The following is a 9,282-nucleotide window of genomic DNA, read 5'->3' on the forward strand; positions in this document are numbered from 1 at the left end:
GAAGTTTTTTCTGTAATAACAATTGAAAGAAATATTGTTAGATTCTTTTTTAAAAGTGAATGATAAAGTTTAAATGATTTTATGAGAAAAGGCTTTTATAATTAATTATTTCCACCCCAACGAACCTGTTCGCTCATAGTTATTATTTTTCTAAAAAGTTGCAATGCTTTACAGAATAGTTACAGAAAGTATTTAGCAATATTACTGTTGAAAACTTGGTTGCTAATTTTATCAGATACAATGAAAAAAGTAACAAGTATCATTGTTGTATAATATTATCACTTCAGTTAATTTGTTAAATAATTTTTAAAGAGTCTAATGGATATAATTGAAGAGTCTACTCTGATGAATTTTAATTAGTAATCTTAAAGGAAAATATTTTTAATAGTTGAGAAGCCAGTTGATCAGTATAATCTGGATCCTTAGATGCAAATTCAATGTTATCACGGTTTTATTCATCAACAGATAGATTAAATTTTATCCCAATGACTAAGATAGTTAACTCAATGTTAAATAATTATATTTTTATACGTTCAATAATGCTTCAAAATATATTAATTGATGTATAATTAATTAATTGTGCATCTGGAAAAAAAATTACAAAGAAACAAAACAAATCTAAGTAAGTCTTAGAAAGTTGTCACAAAGGTTACAAAGAAAAAACATACAAAGGCTACATGTAGCCTTTTTCTGGAGAGACTTTTTTGTAGGTACTCTGGTGGTTTCTTTTCTAATAGCTCTTATACTCTTGTGACCTCTCATTGTTTGGAAAAAAAAAAATGTGTTCCATAAATTATTGTACTCCAATTTACACTTTGTGCTATTTTTTAATTCCATTTGATAGATTTAATAAAATGTTTTAAAAACTGTTATCTGTCAATACTTTATAATTTGTAATATTTTCAAAATAATTAAGCCTGCTATTGCAAATATTACTTCATTGAATCTGAAGCTGACATGCTCACTTGACTATTCACTGATTCATTCATTCCCCATTATGAAGCTCTGACTTCCATTCAGCATAATATTTTGAATACTACATAAATATGTCAATCAAGTAGCTTTTGGTAGACGAAAAATTTAGGAATCATATTGAAACAAGCTTTGATATGAGCCTAAGCTATGCGTAGACCTTCAATGACATAATCCTCGTTAAATAGAGACGTAGTTTGCAGTCAGCAAATTTAACCCTTTGAATAGCTACATCAATGGCTAAAAGCGAATGTGCCTATCAAATACATTGCTTACATATTCCCTTTTGAGTAGCCTTTGTAATTTTTTAGTCATTTTACCTGACTGATGTAACGATCAAAACCATTAATAAAATTTATTTTGAATTTTTTTATTCTTTGAGAATTATAAATAATTTTATTATTATCTCATTATTGTTTATAAACAATTGAATACTTTATTTAATTAAAATATTCAACATCATGTAATCGTAGTGTCTTTTATACATCAACTCCTTCAAATTAAATGAATAAATATTCTCTCATGGCATAAACATGTGCTGTATCATGATGAAAAGATATCTAGAGTTAATTAAATCTTTCAAATACAAAACTAAAATTGCTTTTAGCATATTATCTACTTTGTTCTCGTGAATTTATCATTTAGGTTATCAGGGCATTCATTATCAGTTAAGAAAACACTCGTAATTAATTCTTGAGGATTAAAAAATCACTTTACTAGTTCAAAAACAAATTTACATAAAAAGCATATTTTACAGAAGTGAATCTTAATTAAACAATTTTAATATTTTATTTTAAATACCATCAATGTTCTTGATAGCTTGGGAATTTAATTCTACTCTTCTTCCTTATTCTCAAGTCTTTATTCTATCAATGAATGTTATTTAATTATTTTTGCATAGCCCGATAAAAGAATAATAAGAACAAAAAGGAAGAGCAAAGGAATTATATAACAGAGATGGGTAATTAATAAGAGACAATGATGTACAATCGAGTAGTTGATATTTATTTAGATAGAGGAAACCAGGGCAAGACAGTTCTCCTGAGGATTCATCAATTTATAGGGAAATCAGTCGAGCAGAAAGTTATTGGGAAATCAGTGACTATATTAGGGTCAGCAAGGAGAATTTCCAGGTTTTCTATTAATACTCTATCAATAATAATAACATGGAATGATATACCAAGTTGTACTTCATTCAAGTTTACTTTTATCCATCTATTATGAACAGAAAAAGCAGTATTTTTAATTTAATCCTGTTTTAAATAGACATTCATCCATGATTCATGCATACGATCAATAATTTAACTTATTCGAATTAATTGTTTATTTTTATCGAAATTCTTTTTTATGGATATTGGTAAAAAAAATGAAAGATTAAAATTTGTTACAATAGTTGTTGATGATAATTTATTGAAATCAGACCAATTCTTGCAAGAACATTATCTCATTTTGATATAGCTTCTAACTCATACACTAAACTTGTATACCAGTTATCGTAGATGTCTCTGAATTCAACTAATGATCGTTCTTTTCACCAAAACTCTCCTATTGTTAGCAGCTTATTGCAATATTCAGATTGAGAACAAAGGCTATCAGGTGTCGACTAAAATGGTTACAAATGGATGCATCGGGAATTTAACAAGAGAAATTTTTCATTAATATTAATAAAAAAAAAAGAATGACTTAAAGATAACGTAGAAAATATAGAGGCATAGTAAAGAAGTCTGGAAGATGACGTGATAAAATGTGAAGGAGTTTGGAAGATAAAATGATAAAATGTGGAAAAATCTTGGAAATGACTTCAAATATTTCAGGCAGATTTTTTTTTTCATAACTTTACTTTTAGTCTTACTTTTTGGTTTGTTTAAAATTCGTTGAAGATTATTAAATAGAAATTTCTAAGCTTTAGCATAAATGTTGAGACAAAAATCATATAATTTTGTCGAATAATTCAACATTTATTTCAATCCCATTAAAAGCTGTTATTCTGTCAAGAATTTTTTATATTTGATACTAAAATAAATAAAAAACAGTTTAAGTTCATTAAATTAATATAGAAATCTAATCAACTGATCAAAACTGTAATTAAACAAATTTTATGATTTTTTCGTCTAAAAAAATACGATTGTATTAAACTGGTTATTTTGTTTGTATGGTAAATATTAAGTTCTAAAAGTAAACATTACTTTCATTATGGTGTAGAAAATACATTGATTTCACAGAATGAGAATAAAACAAATAGATATTTGAAATACACATTGATGAGCATCAGCAAAAAATGAAAAGCTTTTTATCACATAATAAAACTACTTTTCAATTAAATGATAGCTGAGTCTATCATGATCTTTATGTCAATTCAACATCCGATCTCCTGAGACATTCTGTCCAATTCACTGGCAACATCAAATGCTTTTGAAATGAGACAAGTACAGCTTAATACACTAGAGATTATAATTCTCCTCCAATTGTAGATAGGTAGAGCAATTTCCCTTAAGAATTATGGAAGCACATGGTAATAAAAATCACCATCACAGATATTAAATCCCTCATCTATTACTATTGACAATTTCAGTCTAATTTACTTATTATTTATTATCTGAATGCATAGGGAAAATTTGATATGGTTGGTAAAGGATTCGAATTGTAGAGAAAATAATTGAAAGAGAAAAAATGAAATTGAATTGATGTGAAGGTTCTTAAAAGTGTGCAAGCATGACTTAGGTGCAATAAAATGAAGAAGTTTCAAAAAGATAAAAATGCCAAGAAATAAGTACCATAAAAGATGTTTTATGTTTTAGTTTTAACCTGATGACAACTGAGAGTACAGAAAGTGAACTTTTGTGGCAATTGATAGCTGTATTATACTTGATTTGATTTTCGTATTTCATTTAATTCAATCAATAGCATTTGATCTTTAAATAAACTCTTTCTATCTCACGTCAGGATAGAAAATTTATTCTGTTGGTTTTTCACTGTATTTTTGCAGCTTTAGAAGTTGTAAGAACAGGAGGAATACATGTAGTAGAAGTTGAATATCATGAGATTATTTTTTAGTTTAAAAAATTGTAATAAACCTTGCAAAAATTATTCAGCTATCCTATTTTTATACTACTTCTATTTCATGAATATTCTATGTGCATTATTTTATCAGAATATAATAGTAGAAAAGTAGAAAAGTGTTTCTGTAAAAGGTAAAATTTTTTTTTCATTCGATTTTTTTTTAAATGAATTTACAAATTGCTTGCAGTAAAATACTGTAACTTTTTAATAATAAAAATAACTAATTGTATTTTTAAACATTATAACTTGTTCTATATTCGTTAACGCACACGGAAAAAAGTATCTATAAATAACAGCAACAGATTTTTGGTTTATTTACTAACAGTTATTACAGATTTTTTTTTGTATCCTGAACGAAAAAAATTTGTTGGTGTTACAATTTTAGTTTGTAATTACAACAAAGAAAAAAGCTGTTGCAGCGATAGTAATAATCTGTAGACGGTAGGGAAATGATTTTCTGTCTAAATAAAACTTAATAATAATCATATGAATACTAAATGTTTTATAAACCTGATAATTTTTAATGTTTTATGTCAAGTTAACTAATGAAATTGACATTCATAACTCTTTTTGTGTAATACTTTTATAATTTTTTCTTCAGAATAACAGGAAATCACGTAACTTTATAAAAGAAACTTTAAATGTCATTGAAACTAGTAATTCTCGCCTTCTGGTTGATATGAAAATGAGTGTAATGGACATAAAATCAATCGTCGTAATAATCATCTTGTAGAAACTTGATTTTTAAATTCTACTTATAAATAAATCATAATATAAAGTTATGGTAACATTTTTATCAACAAAAATTCATTTTTATAATTAATATAGAATAATTTCGAAAAATTATTGCAATTTAGATCTTTATTGACAAAAAACACTTGAAAATCATTGTTCTTTTAATTTAGTTTTCTGATTTATATGAATTTTTGTCGTAAAAGGTAAATTAATTTGTAACTTTAATCACAGTATTTTACGAACGTGTAATAAAAACTTATTGAAAAATGTACATGAATACTGGTTAAGTAAAGACATAAATAACACGTTGGAAGAATAAACAGCATAATCAACCATTAAAAAAAATGTTTTTCTCAAGCAAACTTTAAATTTTCTGTTTTGTTAACATGAAAACTTTATTATTTTAAAAATGATAGAACAAAAATTAGTCTACTGAAAAATACACTCCAACGTTCGCAAACATTTCTTATTCACAGTAGTTTTGAAGTATTTCATTATTTGTGCGGTTTTAACAACGTATCTAGCTAAATTCGATATATAGACTCAGTGGATTCTATCTATTGGCTTTTGAGATGAAGCTAAGCCGTACAAAGTTTTTCCTTGAGCAAACAGCGAGTGAGTGAAGAAAATGAAAAAAAATAAAGAAAAAAGTTTGTGGTAGGAAAGCAGTTGGAAAAGTAGTTGGAAACGTGAAGGGGTAGAAACGAATGCATTCGCGTCAACGATCGGACAAACTCTTCTAGCCATTCAGTTTATAGGATGAACTTATTTTTACCCCCGAGAGATGAAGGGTGAAACAAAAAATTGCTAGTTACCATTCGATAATCTTTTTATTCTTCACTTTTATAATGAAAGTTCAAATAAGTTATGAATATAAATTTATCCACGATTATTTGTTTACTTAAACCTCACAGAAGTTGGTAGGATGGCTAACTAAAACTTGAATAACTATGAAATTTTTTTCATAATATCGATATTCAAATGCGAAAACTTTTTCTCCTTTACAAAACTTGCTTTAAATTAGACTATAAAAAAAGTGATCTTGGCAAAAGATATATTAAAATTACAAAATATAGATACTACACAGAAGCAATAATTCAATCTGACAAGATTTCTCTAAGGAATCAAACAGTCAGACTTCATTTTCTACTTCAAATAAATTCGAATCCTGTGAGTCTTCTGTGTGTAATATGAAAGTTTTTTAGCATTTATTTTAGACCAATATATTTCGGAGAAAATAGTATATAATTTTATAAGTAAAGAAAATGTTGAATTAAATTGACATAAAAGAAATGTTGAGTTGGCGATTGAAAATTGATGCATTGAATTGCAATCGATTTCACGTTGTCCGTAAAATATTTTCTACTAGAGAAGAACCTTGAGGAGAGTCGTTCAACATTAAATGACATTAGTTTGGCAGCCCAGGAAAAGCTCTAGTAACAATTTCCGTTGACGTAAAAGACCCTTCGTTAGCCAGCTGAGAAAAGTGCACACTACTGACATTCCACCTCTTCACCAATACTTGAAATTGTACAATTCGTTAGACAATACTATTTTGTCACCTATCCAACTTTATCAATTACTTCGTTTTTTTAGCTGTTTTCTATTCGATATTTTTTCCAGAAATTATTTGGAGGCATTTAATTATCTATTTTTATTGGATTAAATCAAGACAATTAAATTACTCATGGAAATAATATGAGCGTATGAAAAAAAAAAATACATATTTGCCATTGATGAATGCTGTTAGGATGAATTAAAAAATTGGTATGTTCAAGGGTAGACAAAAAATTTATACCATACATTAAACGTATTCATGTGTACCAGGCCTAACAAAAAAGAAGAGAAACAAATAAAAAATTTTTTATTACATGCAACTTTAATTGGTTTCCAATCGATTACAAAGCTTGAAATGATATTGATCAATAAAATTCGAATAAAAAGAATTATAATTAATAAAAAAAATATAAAAAAGGTTTTTATTCAGTAAATGTTCTAGATGAATATTAATTTTTCAATTCTTGTGTTCTCTGAAATTTTTTATTCGTTTTTGTTAAAAACAAAGGAATTTACTTGAAAATTTAATAAATATATTAAAAGTGAGTCATTTTATAATTACTTTTTACTGTTTGTTTAATCTTTTTTAATTTAGAGACTGGTTGAAGTTGATAAGAAAATACTTCGTAAATAATTTTGAATTAAAAATATGCTTCAAAAGACCTTATTATCCATAAATGTATTTCTCATGAAGATATCAGCGTACTAAATATCGAAACAATTCTTCCATTGTCCAAATAATCCTTCAATTCTATTGAAATAGTGAATTTTTTTTTTTTTATAAAAATAAAGCTCAACTAAAGTTGCTGCAGTGTTAAAAACAACTACAATATTTTTGATCCCAAAAATAACGTGGAAATGTAATTTAACACTGCAAAAATCCTAAAAATAGTCAAAAATTGAAGTATAAACTTGTAAGAGAGTTAGCGATATGAATAGTAGTAATATATTTAAAAAAAAACTCGACAATCAAGTCGTATTGCCAACCATTTAGTCGCATAAAATTTTTATAGATCACGAAAGAGTGCAGTCATGAGCTGGAAAGTTTTCGAGTCAAGTTTTTATAACATTTGTAACATGTACAACATTTCTAGTAATGCTACACTAACTTATACACCTTTGTTTTTACTATTAAGTTAATCGTACCAGTTTTGACTGCTTGTAAATTTTTGTTTATTCAAAAAACACAGTTTTATAAGAAGATGCAAGTCGGAAAACATATTTTTCTATTGTGGCAGTCTAGAATAATTCAGTTACAAACTGAATAGAAAATTCACATTTACATGCTTAACAGCTTTGGAAATAAAATTCGATTAGAAATGTATTGGGTCGCTGAATCTGACATGTTACATACATTACTTCTGTAACACTTAAGCTCTTCTTATCCTTGTGAACAGAAAGATCTACTAGAAAAACTTTAGCAATATTTTATAGACAAGAGTCATCGATAGAAAGAAACTCTTAAATAAAGCATTTCATCAATAAAGTACAAAAAAAAACGACAACTAATAAAAAATATTGATCATGAAATGAAAAATTTTCTCATATTATGTTGAAACTTCAAAAGTACATATAAATCTTAACTTTCCATGCAATGGATTCGAAAAGTATCTGCGAACTGAATTACCAATACGAAGCAAAAATCAACTTTATTGTTGGTACGATTTCGATAATCAGCTGTTCTTCAGCCAAGAAAATGTCTTCCAATGATAATATCAATAACAATAAAAGTAATAATAATAGTGATGATTTATTTTAAGATCAACTAGAGGATATTGGATCCCAATAGATTCTTGAAAACATTTTTTATTCAATCAATATTCGTTCAATGTCTCTGTAGAATGCTTTTGAACTTGTCATCAGGAATTCCTTCAACATTCAATAATCGTTCCAAACATTTTACGCGCTTCTAAGCAATTCTAGGATTCTTTTTATCTTAAAATTCTCAAAAGTATGGTGATGGTCACGACTTGCTATCGTTTTTTCTAATAAATTCCTTAGTTTAATAGAAAATCTACAGAAATGCATAACACAAAACAGACATAAATAAAGACTGCACATTTTTTTAAATTAAATATAATTCGACTTTTTTAAAAAATAAAATTTTATTTTTAAAAATTTACTGGTGGATTAGATAAATGGTTGTTGTTTTTGTAAAAAGAAAAGTTGATATTATTTTAGATTAAGAAAAAACATGTAAAATAGATATTTTAACTGAAGTGAAAATATACATCTCATTAAAAAAAATGTCATGAAATATTTAAACATAAATCTCAAGAGAAAAGACGATAGTATTCGAGGAAATTAACAGACTCATTGCAGTAAGAAGTAATTAGCCGTTGCAAGCATTCCCTTTTAGTTTTGGTGATATAGTAGAATTAAGTTTGAGTTTCAGTTTCATGTAAATATAGAGCTTTTTTGTTTGTGAAACTAATTGCCTCTAACAAATCTCGTCACTACAGCATATTTGGGATACTATTAATGAACTGACTAATTCGCAAATGCTTCAGATGCTTCATTACTGCTTAGATCATTTTGATTGTGATATTCATCTGTTCTTAATCAACACTCAGTACATAGAACTTGCTTTAAGTCATGGAGCAACTGTGTATCTCAGAAGTGCTCAAAATGGATCAACGAAAAAGATAAGAAAGTGGATGGTCATCAAGAAAGAAACCAAATGCAATGAAATTTACATGGAAATGTATATCCTCTCTTTATTTTTATGAAGAAGAAAGCTGTTTTTTTATGACTATGACATAAAAACTAATGATAAGACATATCTTGTTTATTACAAACGAAGTTTCAAATTAGAATGCACAAAAAAAGTTAGATAATCGTACAGTTAAAAATTTTTTGAATAGTTTTATAATTTTTTTTGATTAAACATTTTAACTTTTTCAACAAAATATATTAAAAGATATTTCAATTCATTATTATTATAATTATTATTGAATA

This window comes from Chelonus insularis, unplaced genomic scaffold (genome assembly GCF_013357705.1).
Source record: "Chelonus insularis isolate UGA/USDA-ARS -01 unplaced genomic scaffold, ASM1335770v1 contig_331_pilon, whole genome shotgun sequence".
NCBI classification, from domain to species: Eukaryota; Metazoa; Arthropoda; class Insecta; order Hymenoptera; family Braconidae; genus Chelonus; species Chelonus insularis.